Source organism: Dipodomys spectabilis, unplaced genomic scaffold (genome assembly GCF_019054845.1).
Source record: "Dipodomys spectabilis isolate Male_0828 unplaced genomic scaffold, ASM1905484v1 ptg000165l, whole genome shotgun sequence".
Lineage (NCBI taxonomy): Eukaryota > Metazoa > Chordata > Mammalia > Rodentia > Heteromyidae > Dipodomys > Dipodomys spectabilis.
In genome coordinates this window covers 1,058,584-1,073,482 of record NW_024870842.1, presented here as the reverse complement: position 1 = coordinate 1,073,482, position 14,899 = coordinate 1,058,584, and positions in this window count along the sequence as shown.

Genomic DNA, 14,899 nt, shown 5'->3' with positions numbered 1-14,899 from the left:
CTATAATGAGCCTCCCATTATGCATCTCACTTTTCAATACATTTGAATCTCTGACCTCCTCCCCCTTTTTGGCTAAGGTTTTTGTCTCCTAACCATCATCAGAGACCTTGAGTAAGAGAACACCATCTCAGAAGTAGAGCTGGGTTGGATAAGGCAAGCTTTATCATTAGGTTCATCTGGCTTCTTGTGGTTTCAGATGACAGAGACCTAATCCAAGCTGTTCTTTACATTAACCCTCCTCCTCAAATGAATTACTTCCCCCCAAAGGATTTTTTTTTGGTTGGTTGTAGAGTGTGAACTCAGGGCCTGGTCATTGTCCCTGAGCCTCTTTTTGCTCAAGGCTACTGCTCTACCACGAGAGCCTCGTTGCCACTTCATGAGTGGTTAATTGGAGATAAGAGTCTCTCAGGGACTTTTCCTGCCCAGCCAGCTTCAAGCTGCAATTCTCAGATCTCAGCCTCCTGAGAAGCTAGGATTATAGACATGAGCCACCAGCATCCAGCCCCAAAGGGTTTTGGATTCAGATATGGCTGGATCTAGGAGCTTAAAAAGGTTATAGCCTCTGCTTCTTCCCATATCCAGATTTATTTCCAGACCCTCAGTGGTTATACTTTGAATTCAACAACAACAGTCACACATTCATCTTGGCTAGCTTCCCCCAATTAGGAAGAGACTGTTTCCCCTGTCCCCACAGGGCCAACAAAAATTTCACAGCCAGTAGATAAGGAACTGACATAAGTCATGTGTGTTCCACAACAAATCTCTATAGTCACTGAAAAAGAAAAACAAACCAAAACAAAAAATAGAACCCAGAGCTACTTGAGCAGGCATGCAGCCAGCTCGAGAGAGTAGGGGAGGGAGTCGGGAGGTAGCCTTATCTGGGAGCATCTGTTACCCAACCCATGGTATTGTTTGTGACTTAGCTACTTTTTGGCTGGGTGAGTTTGGGCAAGGAGCTTAACAACTTTGAGCTTTACTATCCTTGTCTACTAAAATGAGTTGAGCAAAATATCTAACTCTAATAGGATTAATGAGATAATATCCACGAAAATGGGAACTAGAATTTCTACAGAAGCTCAAAAGCAAAGATTTGTACTTCACAGATCACAGTGTCACAGATCACTTAAACTTTATCTTGCTGGGGGTGTGGCTCTGTAGTAGAGCTTTCCTAGTATATACATCCCAGCGTTATAAGAACGCAGAGCTCAGCTTAATCTCTGTCAGCATGTGAGATGCCTCCTGGGTCAGGACTCAGGGGCTCTTCTTCCCTCACAGTGAGGTTCAGCATGGCTGGTCCATTTGTCAGGTGGTATTTCTTTGCCTTGCTGTGGAGCCAGCTAATAGCAAGGTGGGCAGACTCCTTTAGATAGTAAGTATATAGTAAATAGTAATGATTATGGTTACTCCTAAGGTAAGTTATCAGTACCCATGTAATCAGCATTCTTATGTAATTATATCACTAATGTTTTCCCCCTCCCCCTCAGAAAGCACAAGGTCCTGTGGCCTACTAATACATATTTGTGAATATAGTCATTTGGAGATCTTGTTAAAATGCTAGCTGTTTTTTCATCCCTTCTTTCCTCTCTCCCTCCTTCTTTCTTTCTTTCTCTTTCTCTCTCTCTTTCTTTCCTTCTTTCTTTCTTTCACGCTCCCTTCCTTCCTTTCCCTTTCTTTCTTGTACTATTACTTTTGTCAGTTGTGGGGCTTAAAGTCAGCTTGAGTACTGTCCTTTAGCTTTTTTGCTTAAAGCTAGCACTCTACCACTTTGAGCCACAGCTCCATTTCCCTCTCTCCCTTCTTCCTCCCTCTCTCCCTCCCTCCCTCCCTTTCTCTCTCTCTCCCTTCCCCTCCCCCCTCTCTCCCTCTTTCTTTCTTATTATTTTTGTGCTAGTACTAGGGCTTGAACTCAGGGTATTCTTGCTTTAGTAAAATCTCAAGGTTGTTGCTATACCAGTTGAGCAAAACTTCTACTTCTGTTTTTTTGCTAGTAAATTAGAGATAAGAGTAACATGAACCTTCGTGACCAGGCTGGCTTTGAATTGTGATTCTCAGATCTCAGCCTCCTAAGTAGCTAGGATTAACAGGTATGAGCCACCAATGCCTGGCCTAAAATGCCAATTCTTTTTTTTTTTTCTTCTGTGTCATTCCGTAGCTATTATTTTTTTTAATTTAATTTAATTTTATTTGTGAACATACTGTACAGAGGGGTTACAATTACATGGGCAGGATAATGCGTACATTTCTTACCAAGCATTGCAGCCTCCTCCTTTGGTTCACCCTTCACATCCCTTCCCAGCCTCCCCCCTCCCCCCCAATCCCAATCCTTCTCCTTCCCCCCCTTCCCCCCCCCCCCCGTTCCCCCCTTCCCCCCCCACCGACGTTGTAAAGCTCCTTTTGGACATTACAACTTGTACTTCTCATTGTTGCAACAGGTCCACCTGTATCCTTAAACAACTGGTTTTTCCCCATCTCCTCTACAAGTTATACTGACATCAAATATAGTGAAAGCAGGGGTTATACTGTGGGGGAGGGACATACAAAGCAACAAAGAGATAATCTTATAAATGCGTTAGAAACACATGCATGAAAGAAAAAAAACATTAAAATACATATCTAAGGGTTCATTTTCCTGACATCACATTATCTGACCTTTTCTGCTTGACTCACACATATACTAGATATTGCAAATAAGGGAAACCATGGGACCTATGTTTCTTTGGGCCTGGCTTACTTCACTTAATATAATTTTTTCCAAGTTTTCCCATTTCCTAACAAATGGGGCAATGTCATTCTTTCTGATGGAGGCATAGAATTCCATTGTGTATATATACCACATTTTCTTGATCCATTCATCTACTGAGGGGCATCTGGGTTGGTTCCATATCTTAGCTATGGTAAATAATGCTGCAATAAACATTGTTGTGCTGGTAGCTTTAGTGTGGTCTTGTTTGTAAACATTTGGGTAAATGCCCAAAAGTGGGATTGCTGGGTCATAGGGGAGTTCTATGTGAAGTCTTTTGAGGAACCTCCATACTGCTTTCCAAAGTGGTTGAACAAGTTTACATTCCCACCAACAATGAAGTAAGGTTCCTTTCTGTCCACATCCCCTCCAGCATCTGTTGTTGTTAGAGTTCTTGATTTTTGCCGTTCTAACTGGGGCGAGGTGATATCTCAATGTTGTTTTGATTTGCATTTCTTTTATGGCTAGGGATGTTGAACATTTCTTCATGTGTCTATTGGCCATCCTTCTTTCTTCTTCAGAGAAGTTTCTCTTTAAGTCTTTCACCCACTTATTTATTGGGCAGTTGTTTCTTTGAGGATTTGTTGTTGGGGGGGTTAATTTTTTGAGTTCCAAGTATATTTTAGATATGAGACCCTTGTCCGTTGTATGGCTAGTAAAGATCTTCTCCCAATCCGTGGGCTTTCTATTGATCTTACTAGCTATGTCATTTGCCCTGCAGAAGCTCTGCAACTTTATGCAATCCCATTTGTCCAACCTTTCTTTGATTTGTTGTGTTTCCGGGTCTCTATTCAAAAAATAAAATGCCAATTCTTATTCTTGAAGTGTAGGGGCAAGATTGAGTTTTCTGTCCCCACTGGAGTTTGCAGGCCATACTGAGGAATGACGGCAAAGGACTGTGTGTATATTGTATCTCAAATACCAGTCCATACTGTTTTTTGTTTTTTTAAGATAATTTACCTGGTGATCATAGAACAGAAAAGTGAGTGAGACAAAGATCATTAGAAAACATAATGACCACTAGCACTGGGTTCTGGTTTTTATGCATATGAACATTCAGCCACCTTCATTCCTCACTAACTCTTGCAATGTCTCTGATTCTAATTCTCCATCCCAGAAACCTTTGCAAAATTGTCATGGTATTTTATTGACTCCAAAGTCATGTCTACATCTATTTCTATCAGAGAGTAATTCAGGGTCTGGTTGATCAGGCTTAAGTTATACTATTCAGGAAAAAAGAGAGTGGAGTAGGTTTAGTTTAAGCATGAAAAACTCTGTGCATGTGTGAGTACACAGGAGATTTGCAAACTCAAATAGAAAATACAGAAAGGGTCACCCAGCCTTGATCCCAACCCTGGACTCATACTCAACTCTTCCCTCCACACGTTTACTTGCTTGGCCAGCTCCTGCTCAAAGAGGAATTGCTGGTCTTTCTCCCTGAGATGTACCCCTACCAGTATTTTCCATCATCTCTTAGTGGCAGCCTCATTTTAGTAGTCCAATCAGACACATTGACTAGAGACATCCTTGACTCCTCTCTTATAATCAGCATTTAGTCCATCAGCCCAGTTCTTTGAACTCCATCTTCAGAATAAACCCACCAGTCAATTGTTCCAGGCTGCCATCACCTTTTCCTTGGCCCTAACAATCACCTCACTTGTGCTGGCTCACCCTTTTGCTTGCCCTCCAGCAACCACAAAGAAGTGAGTCATAGTAGTATCATGGCCAGCTGGGTACCTAGCTCACTTAGAATATGACACAGCTCTGTATCTTGGCCTTCATGACCGGGTCACCCTCTGGTTCTCTAACCTCATTGACCTTGTGAAGTGTACTTGCTACTTCCCTCCTTGAAGACCCCGATTCTAAACCTCAAGGCTGGGTCCTCTAGCTCCTGTATCTTCATAAATTGTCCATGTGATTTTGATGTCCTGCTTACTTTGCAAACAAATGTTCTGAATACCTGGGCCAGGGTTATGGTGTGGAGGTTATAAGTCAACCTTACTGTGTCAGTAATCTGGTGTTTCTGTACAGTTTTCAGGGGGTGGTAGAGAGGGGTGGAGGTGTGGGTAATCTGATATTACTCTATTGCTTTCCATGATGAAGTCTGATTATCCTGACAAGATCACCTGACAAGTATAATCATCTGACAAATGGAAACCGTGGCTCCCTTTGCAGGGGGAGGGGCGTGCTGCCTGTGTTGGCCCCTCTTTTCACCACTCACCAGGATACCTGGGAGACTGTTTGGTGACTACATCCTTCCTTTTCTGCCTTGGTGGTGACAGCCCAGTATGGCACATTGTGTTTCTGTCTGGCTTCTGCACAGATAATGAAGTCAGCTTCACAAGGGCCCTTGTACCAACTGTACCAGCTGGAAAGTCCGCCTACCTGACTCTTATCATTCTAATTTGGTCCTTCACACTGCCAAAGCCACCTTGTCTGCTGTCCCTTCCTGCTTTCTGCCATTCTTGGGCCTGCTTGTCCGCTTGAGTACAAGCACACAGATCCTTCTTATCCTTCCCTCACTCCCTGGCTGTGGAGCCCTCATTCCTATCATGATCCAGAAGCCCCCACCTCTCCACCTCCTGGACTGTTACTGTGACAGGCTCTGCTGCCATGTTTTTGTCAGGATGTCAGCTTAATTTCCAACTATATGAAACCTGCCAGGAGCCATCCCAGGCCCTAGTTCCTAATCATCCAGAGTTCTGTTCAGACACTGTGGTTGCAAGGAAGAGAAACTAGTTATTCTAAGCAGGAAAGGGATCTCTTCAAATGCCCGTGGGAAGCTTACAGAATCAAAGAAAAGGACAAAGAAGTAGTTCATGAGGAGGCAGGGAGCAGTCCAGCTCTGAGGTAGGAAGTCTAGGGACAAGAAGTGATGACAGTCCCCTCTTAAGCCCATCTTCACTTTCCATTCTTACATCACAGGCTCAATGTCCACATCCCTGGGATGTGGGGGTGGAATATCCACAAGCTTACTCTTCCAGAAAGGGAGGACCTGGCTTCTGGACAGTTTTTTTGTGCAGAGGCTATAGATCAACAGGACATGCTTGTTCCTCAGCTTGAGGTGATTTGGGAACAATGGACTCTTGGGCCACTTGTCTAGGTGCTAACCTAGGTCCGCTCTGAGCAGCTGGGCTGCTTTCAGCAAATAATTTATGAGTGTGGTCCAGGCCTGAATTTTCTCATCAGAAAATGGGGATAATAATAATTCTTCCATCTTAGGATGGCAGTGAAGTTTATTAAGTGATCCATGTTAGTAAGATACAAAGGAGTGTGTCTGCATGCATGCCTACTAATATTGGGGTTGTCACCAATGCAAGCACTCTGTTTGGGTTTTTGTGTATCCCTCACCCCCTGTGGTTTATCATCCTCTCTTCCAAGGTGGGTACCATCTGGTCAGATGGAAGAAAGCCTCAGGTGTTTCCTGGCTTAAGTTCCCCAAGCAAGGGGTGGAGGAGGGACAAAGTATTGACCAAGAGCTGGGCTTTGGTGGAAACTAGACCTTGTTTAAGTCTCCATGTGCCATGAACGGGTATGTGGATAAGTGGAGGACCTCCAAGCTGCATAGGAAATGGGATAATAAGAATCTACTTCCTGGGCCAGTAGGAGGATCCATTCTTATGTGTGACAGCAGGGATGAAGCCCATGTTCTCAGCCAGACAGTGGTCTAGGTGCTCAGATGACAGACACAGTCCTGTCTGCAGGCTAACAGGCCCATCTCAACCCAGTAATCACAGAGTTGCAGAATGATCAAAAGTTAAAAATCCTGTGGAAATCTGCCTACCTCAGGAGCTCTTAAGTGTTTAGAAAGCTGACTTTGAACTGAGATTTGTAGTTAGGAATTACATAAAGTGTGTGTGTGTGTGTGTGTGTGTGTGTGTGTGCAAGCGCACACACATGCATGCGGTAGCACTCCAGGCAGGGAAGTGTGAGTTTCCAGGTGGCAGGTAACAGCTGTGGGAGTTTTGGGGCTGGAAGTGCAGGTCTGGAGGCAGGATGGAAATTTTGGTCTTCCTTCCCTCTAAGAGTAACTGGCTTCTGCTGGATGTCAGGCTGGCTGCTGGAAAAGGAAGGAAGGAAGGGAGTGGAAATATTTAGAGGGGGACAAAGCTGTGGCAGCTATCAGGCTTAGAGACAATGGCAGTGACACCAGAATAATGACAGAGATTGGGAAATGATAGATAGACTTGGCAACTGATCTAGGCCTGGGTGTGGGTGATCGTATGCAGACTAGAGAGAGTGGTGTCAGGGGTGGGCTCTGATTTCCATATGATTTGTGGCCATGCCACAGATGGCCAGCAATGCCACTCTCCAAGGGGAGAATGAGAAGGAAACTTTGGCCTCTGCATGTTAGGTATGTCAAGGAGCACTGAGCAGAAATAAGCTGGCTGAGGGGAACATGGATCCATCAAGGAAGTTCTTAGCTTCCTTGTCACTGCAGACTTAGATGATTATTTCCTATATATATGTGTGTGGGAGGGAGTCCATGTATATATGTGTTTTTATAGGTGCATGCTTATAGTGTTTGTGCCAGTGTATATTAAGTGGGAGGGGTGTCTGTGCATATGTATGTGTATCTGTCTGCATATGCTTGTGTGTCTCTGTGTTCCTATGTGTGCACACGTGCATGTGAGGAGTATGTCCCTATGGTTATAAAAGTGATTATATGTGCATATGTGTGTGAGCAGATAGATGCACATCTAAGGAGAGAGTGTGCCTATGTGTCTATGTGTATCTGTATTTCATGCCAGTGTTTTTGAGTGTGTGCATGCATTTATATGGGATGCTGTATATAGCTCTATATGTGCCTATGTGTATCAGTGTGTGCATGTGTGTGTGTCTGTGTGTGTGTGAGCACACACACACATTACGCTAGCTGAGTCTACCCTCCAGGCTGCTGCTATGATTGGCTTCTGGATTGAACCTCCCCTCCTACTGGGACTTGTTTATCTGATCACCTCCTCTTGTCACCTAATAAAGGAAAGGATCCCAAAGGGGCTATGTGAATGTGGGGGCTGGGGGAGAGCCGAGTCTGAGGCCCAGAAGGGCGTTGTACTAAGCACCTCACACCTCTATCCAAACACACAAACAATTCAAGCCTGACACTTTGATTGAACTTAATTTCTTTCTTCCTAACACCTTCCCTGGAAGAATTATGAGCTCAGTTTCCCCAACAGCACCAGGGGGAGGACAATATTGGCAATGACATAAAAGCTGAGGAGAGAGGGGAGAGCAAAAGATGGAGTGTTTATCCTAGCAGAGTCCTGGAACGCCAGCCACCTCCTGAGCAAGACTGAGAAAAGCCAAGGGCTTTAAAAATAGAAAGGCTTAACTGCTTCAGGTGGGGACAACAATCCAGAATAAAGCTGGTCCTGATGCTAAACAAGCAACTGATCCCCAGTGAGAGAGAGGCCCTGGGCCTGAGACTGGAAATAGATAATATCTGGGCAGGAGGCGATGGGGCTGAACTAGACTCTAGTCCTGGGCTTTGTCTTCAAATGTGCAAAGGTCTCCCTGGGCTCTGAAGAGTGGAAGCCCAGTCCAAAGGGACAGGTGGGCCCCTTAAAGAAGAAAGCAGTTAGCCAGGAGATGGTAAAAAGCTGTAGGACAGTCTCTTTCAGAAACAGATCATAATGCTGCTGTCATCTCTAAAACAACTCCCCAAACTGCAATTCTCCTCTTATGCAATGATGGTAGGGCAGGTGTTCCGGGAGGCTTTAGGGACTTCTGGGATAATGTAAGCGTATATGTATATGCTCAGTGCCACGGTAGAGACACAAGGAGATACTAACATTCCCAGAAGATCTTGGTGGAGGTGGAGGGCTTCAGGGAGTTGAGTTTGTTTTCAATGCCTTTATTTTTCAGAACTGTTCTAGATTTTGAGAAAAATTGAGAAAACAGCATAGAGATCTCTACTTGGTTTATCCACTGTTACCTCACATTAAAGTGATGCAGTTTTTCACAATTATGAGCCAATGTTAATAAACTATGACTAACTTAAGTCCATGTTCCATTCAGATTTCTTTGGTGTCTACCTAAGATCTGTTTCTTTCCCAGGATCCCTCCCATGATACCACCATGTGTTTAGACATCTTGTTTCTTTATGCTCCTCTTAATGGAGACATTTCTCAGAACTTCTCTTGTTTTTGATGACCTGAATGTTGTTTGTAGGGTGTCCTCCTATGGGAATTTGTGTAGTATTATTCTCATGATTAGATTGACACTAGGGATCTGTTCATCCCAGTTTGTCAAACATACATCCCATAAACACAATAAAGGTCACTATTGACAGCGATCTTTGTCGCCTGAGCGAGGAAGTGTGTGCCAGGTTCACCATGGTGATGTCCACTCTTGACCTTTCTGTACTGTGTTCCATGGCAGGAAGCCATTATGCACAGGCTATGTTTGAGGCCTGCAGAGTTCTCCTCCTTGAGAGATGAGTGCATAAATTACTTATAATTCTTTTGCGAGGGTGATTTGTCTCTTCTTGCTCATTTACTTATTCAGTCACTTTTTTCTAACAGCATGGACTCATAGGTATGTATTTTATACTCTGGATTATAACATTTTTGCTTAAAATTGTTCTAGCTTTAGGCATCAGGGAGCCTTTCAGTTGGTAGCACTGTCCGCCTGACATGTCATCTTCAATGGATTTTTAAACATTTTTTTGGAACTTACTTTCTTTTTGTCACATCAAGATGTTCCAGGCTCATCTTGAACATTTTCTGCTCCAGTCTTGGAATCAGCCATTTTTCTAATGAGTCCTGGTTCTCTTTATTGAAGAATAGTATTGGAAACGGATGTGGCTTAGGTGTGGATCCCAAGGGTTCATTGACCACTAGTGTAGTGGATTGGGAAGTGAGACCTTGGGGCCTAGGCAGGCCTTTAGGTCATTGCGGGGGGGAGAGAGGGTGGCCTTGAAAGGGATAATGGGAATCCAGATTGAGATATGATTGAGATATGATTGTTGCCTCAATATTTCCTCACTCATCCGGCTTTTGCCACCTACCCTCCACACCTACCAACTTAGGATCTTTGCCAGAGCCAAGGAGAGCAGCATGCTCATGACCTCCAAACAGAACTAAATGAGTCTCTTCATGAAGCAACTTGTCTCAGGCATTTTGTGATGGTAACAATAAAGTGAAGTAACCCAGAAATCAAGACTTGAGCCCTGTGGTCATTGCTATGTGGATTCATTGTTTACAGGCCCTTTAAGCTCACAGAAATAGAAAATATATGTGTGTATACTAACTTGTGAATATACATATATTCTATACATAGCCATCAGTGTACTAAGCTACAGATGAGTTCATAGCAATGATTTCAACACTACCAATTGGGCCATTCTAGCCTTTACCTCTTGTTTATCTGTGAATTCCTACATTAGAAAGAGGCCTTTTCAACACCCATTATCATTACCTCTAAATAGTGGTCTGAACTGTTCATCTACAGCCATGTAGAAAATAATTTCAGCTGTAGTGCTCACATCAAGCTCCTCCTGCCTTTAACATTATAGACTCCACTCATTTCCAACATTTCCAAAGTACGCACTTTTTCTCCCTAAGTCCTTCTCCATGCAGGACACTTATACTCAAGATGCTAGTTTCATATCTTGCATTCTTCCCTAGAATGACCCAACCATATATATATATATATATATATATATATATATATATATATATATATATATATATATATATATATATATATGTTGTATATATATGTGTATATATATATATGTATATATATATATATATATATATTTGGTAATACTTGTGGAACTTAATGCTGGCTGAGTGAACAAATAAGGAGCAAGTATGAGGCTCTGAGTTCAAATCTCAGTACTGCCAAACAAAACAACAGCAAAAAGGCCCCTCCTTTGAGTTGAAAACATTGTTTGATTTTTGTTTGACAATAATAATTGTACATATTTATAGAATACAATGTATTTCAATACACATGTACTTTGTGGAATGATCTAATCAGTTTAATTAGCATTTCTATCTCCTCAAATATTAATCATTTCTTTTTGGTAAGAACATTTAGCTATTTGGAACTATGCAATACATTATTTCACTTTTTACTTATGCACATTCTTTTTTTATATCCTTATATATAAAGCAGATTTGTTTTTCTTTTTCTTTTTTGGTGGGTTGTAGGGCATAAACTCTGGGCTTGGGCACAGTCCTTCAGCTCTTCAGCTCAAGGCAAGTGCTCTATCACTTGAGCCACAGTGCCACTTTCAGTTTTCTGGTGGTTAATTGAGAAGGAGCTTGATGACAATCATACTGTTGTCAACAGACTGATTTAAACAATACAGATACATGTTCTTAGAAACACTATTTAAGCCTGAAAATACTTTTAACTTGTGAACTTTTAAATTTTTGTATAAGACTTGAACTCTAACTCAGCTCATTGGCTGGTGCTCTACCACCTGAGCCACACCTCTAATCCCTACTTATGAACTTTTAGCTTCTAGACTTTGGTTTCAGCATACCTTTGGTTTCCTTGAGCCATATTGCGTTTACTTTTACTTTTGCCAACCAACGAAACTCCTGAGTGAGACAGAAATCTGTAGTCAATGAACTCTTGTGCCATGAAACAATGCCTTAACTAAAGAGACTTTTTTTTTTGTCTGTCGTGGGCCTTGAACTCTGGGCCTGAGCTCTGTCCCTCAGCTCTTCAGCTCAAGCAAGTGCTCTACCACTTGAGCTACAGCACCACTTTCGGTTTTCTGGTGGTTTATTGGAAATAAGAGTTTCAAGGACTTTCCTGCCCAGGCTGGCTTTGAATGGTAATCCTCAGATCTCAGCCTCCTGAGTAGCTAGGATTACAGGCATGAGCCACTGGCGCCGGGCTGAGACAACTCTTTAATGGAGGGATTTCAGACCTCATAGCGTGAGATACAATTTTAAGCCCCACAGATACGCACTTTACAAAGAAGTGCCACACCCTGGGTGTGTGTGCCCCAGCACGTACCACTGGATATGTCCTTGTTTTTTGAGGCTTTCTCACCCCTTGTTATCTGCTCCTTATCAAGAGATATTGAAAAATTTCACCAGTATATTTCCTTGGCTTAAGACAGAATATGCCCTGGTAAACTGTAAGTAATTTGGAAACTATTGTAAGTAGAATATGCACTCAGTTTACCTAGCATACTGACCAGCCTTGCTTGGCAACACGGCATACTGGGGAGGTGGCCCATTTCCTTCCAACTCCATGGCTTGCAGGCCTGAGGAACACACTAGTCTGTCCCAGATCTCCAGAGAATACAGCACTGAACCTGGAAAGGAGAAAGAAATATTGCTTTTACTGAGTGTCTGTCCCTTTGAAAGGCAGCAACATAAAGGTGAAAAAAATATCATAAGTTGGAGGTTGTTTGTGTCCTACTCTGGTAAAATTTTTTCCTTCCTTCCTTCCTTCCTTCTCTCTCTCTCTCTCTCTCTCTTTCTCTCTCATTTGTTCATTCTTTCTTCAGGTACTTAGGTTTGAACTCTAGGCCTCCTGCTTGCTCAGTTGGTGCTTTATCACTTGAGCCAGGCCTTCAGTCTAGCATTGTGTTAGATAAGTGGAGATGGAGTTCCACAGACTTTTCTGCTTGTGCTAGGTTTTAAACCACAAGCTTCCAGGTTTGAGTAACTAGAATTACAGGTGTGAGCCACAGGTGCCCAGGCTAAAACACCTTTTTGAAGTCGAGTTAGCATTTCTGTGGAATTGTATAAATCCTGTATAACCTCAGTGTCTTCAGACATAGACTTCCAATTAGTGTGCGATTATGCCTATCTGCCACTTTTACTCAGAGGGAGCCAATCAGAGACAATATGCTCATAGGCCTACTAGGGCCTCTAAAGCTGGTGAAATTGAGTAGTGGAGGGGGATGCTTCTACTTCATTCATGAAAAGAATGACAGTGGGATCTTGTAAGAATATAAGAACTTTCAGAATTTCAGTTGGCAGTCTGGACATCATTTAACCCATTGGCTAAATTCAATGCACTTTTTTAATTGTTTGAAAGAATGGTAGAAGTGTGAAAATGAAACGTCAGTGTATATAGTAAAGTTTTATTGGAACACAGTTGTATGTTAATGAACATATTTTATGTGACTGTTTCCACTGTACCACAGCAGAGCTTAACGATTTTGAGAGAGATCATATGGTCTATGGAGCCCAGAATACTTACTATTAGGTTTTATATTCATTTACTTGGTTAAGTAAATGAATCATAGATATAAATATCTACAAGGGTAATTAAGAAAAATAGGGTCAAATGATCATATCCAATTTCAGAATAAAGAGAGTACAATAAGACTATTTGTGTAACAATGAAATATGTAGAACTTGCAGGTGACAGGTATGTATATTACTGACATATTAGAGTCATAAAATGTGAGCACATAAATAAAATAATACACTGTAGCTTTAAGTAGTAGTGCCTCAGGGTAAGAACGAGGATCTAAAAGCATGCAACATATATTTGTGTAATATTTTATGTTTTGAAAGGAAAAGAATCTAAAAATAGTGCAAAGTGCTGTGAATCCAAGGGTAGATACACATGTTCTTTTTGTTATTCTCACTTTTTCCATGTTTGCAATACATTTTTAAATGTTTAAAGTAAAATAGAATGAATACATCAAATCCATAACTTCATGGCTATTACAGGGCAAGGAAATAGTGAACTGATTTAAGGTCAATTTAATAAAAATACTTAGTAAGTATAATAAGCTAAATAACATCGCCCCAAAAGATATGTCTAAGTTCTAACTCTCAGTAGTTATGATGAACGGATGATTTTTGCCATTGACATTAAGTTTAGCGTCTTGGCATGATAACTGACTAGATTTAGAGTGAGCCCTAAATCCATTACCCGGGGTTCGTTTTTTTTTTTTTTTGTCGGTTGTGGGGCTTGAACTCTGGGCCTGAGCGCTGTCCCTCAGCTCTTCAGCTCAAGGCTAGCACTTTACCACTTGAGCTGCAGCACCACTTCTGGTTTTCTGGTGGTTTATTGGAGATAAGATTTTCCTGCCGGGGCTGGCTTTGAACCTCGATCCTCAGGTTTCAGCCTCCTGAGTAGCTCAGATTACAGGCATGAGCCACCTGTGCCCAGCTTTACCCAGAGTTCTTATAGAGAGAGGCGAGGAGGAGGAGGGAGGAAATGGGGAGGGGTGACACTAGTTACTATCATAATGCAGTCTGTTCTCTGAAAATTGGAATTTAATACATGATGATGGTTAATTATATACTGCACACTATATCCAGTACATGCGGTATACTGTAGGTCAGACTCTTAATCCAATAGGACTATTGTCCTTGAAAGAAGAGAAGAAATACAGGGGAGAATATCATGTGAAGACAGAGGTAAAAGTTGATATGCTGCCACCACAAGCCAAGGAGAACCAAGAGTCACTAGATAGTGCAGGAGCCAGGAAGAATTCTCCTCTTGAGCCTTCAGAGGATGTGGCTCTGCTGTTTCCATGACTGCAGACTTCTGCAATCAAGAACAAACTTTTGAAATGCAAGCTGCTTGGTTGTTGGTGATTAGCTGCTGCATTGCTGAGAGACAATTCAGACAGTCCTGTCAGAATGTGCATATAACAACATTTCTCTCTAAGTCCCTTAGTGATTGACTTTTGGGATGCTGATTTAGCTACATGACTTGTTTTAGAGATGAGAGAGGAGGCACAATGAAGAGCCAAGCCTGAGGTACACAACTGAGTACCAGGGAGAACTAGGAATTCAGTCCAGGAGCAATGGTTTACTAACTTGCTAATATTCTCTGTGCTGTGAACAAATGTAGAACAAGCCATCATCTCATTATACTGGGGGCGGTTCCTTCATAGGTGGATCTGAATGTCTCTCACAAGGAACCTCAACACTTACCACCCCACAGGAGTGCTTTTGCTGCATGGCAATTCTTCCCATTCCTACCTAGCTGTGATCTATGCAACAAATCCATAGACCCCACAGCAGAGCATGGCATCAAGCCTTTCCCCTCTGCCTGTGCTTGCTTAGACTACCATTGCAAAGCCCCACCGACTGGGTGACTTAAACTTTCTACTGAAAGTTATTTCTTACCATTCTGTATGCTGAAAGTCAAGATGGAGGTTGTATGAGGCCATCTTCATACTGTCCTTACACAGTCTTTCCTCTGTATGCAACATGC